This window comes from Penaeus monodon, chromosome 31, assembly GCF_015228065.2.
Source record: "Penaeus monodon isolate SGIC_2016 chromosome 31, NSTDA_Pmon_1, whole genome shotgun sequence".
Classification (NCBI taxonomy): Eukaryota; Metazoa; Arthropoda; class Malacostraca; order Decapoda; family Penaeidae; genus Penaeus; species Penaeus monodon.
Window position 1 is genome coordinate 31441360 of NC_051416.1, and position 1113 is coordinate 31442472.

General features: G+C 39.4%; 1 pseudogene; it reads right to left on the reverse strand.

The window, feature by feature from the left end:
* LOC119593171 overlaps positions 1 to 1113 on the reverse strand; it is a 3594-nt pseudogene that overhangs the window by 1444 nt on the left and 1037 nt on the right.

Genomic DNA, 1113 nt, shown 5'->3' on the forward strand with positions numbered 1-1113 from the left:
TTGACGTAACAGCAATAGTGATACATGAATTTGATAATAAGTTATCTAACATGTGATCTAAAAATAATCACACTATATACCTACCTGTAAATGCATTGATACAGTTGAGGGGAACACAAGGCCAGGCAGTCACATAATTTCACATTTTTGGTTAGGAAGATTGTCTGGAAGTGTTTTGTGTGGCCTGGGTTCTACTGACATAACAACCTGAAATGATAAGTAAATTTGTCAGAAAAGAAAAGGCTCATGGAAAACATTTGTTCAAAGTCTTTATTTTAAATGTGATGCGTTCTCTATACATTTCATATGCTTCCTATTTAACCAAATTTATAAGAATTCAATATCATTCTGTGCTGGCAATTACATACTTTAACTAATGACAGCTTTGATATCCAATCTTTGGACACTTTGAACTGAATCTCACTCGTGCATTTTACCTTCTTTCCCATCAGGGCATTAATGAGTGAAGACTTGCCGACATTTGGATAACCAATGGTGCCAATGGTGAGGACCCCATCCTTGTAGCGCTCGTGGTGTTCTGGTCTGGTGTTGACCACAATGTCTGAGACTCCTCTGCTTCACATTCTGATTTATCTCATTCTCGATATTTCGTTCCTCTTCTATTTTCTCTTTCCAGGAGGTCAAATCAACTACCAGTGCAAAAATATACAGTAATTGTTGTGGATAGTTATTAAACATCACAGCATCTTCCCCCTTCTTTTAATCAATCTTTCCATAAATTACTACTACTAGAACCAACCTGAGCCATCTATCAACTTCTCGCATGCATCAACCAGCCTCACGGAGCCTTCTGCAGCCATTCTAAGCATTCCTCGGCGATGTCCATAACCTTCCATGGATGAGAAGGGGACTACCAAGAGTTTGGGAAATTTATTGTGAAAGTAACGCTCCCAAGCCACCTGATGAAGGCGGTACAAGGTCACACTTGTTAGGACAAGGATGATCTCTTATTTGCCTCTTCAACAAGGCGGTAGTACAGATAGGGGGGAAACTGCGACACCTTGGCAAAAGGAAATTCATTCAATTTAGATAGAGATAAAGCAATTACATCTTTAATCCCAAACCTTCTACATTTAACCCGATGCTGCCGGG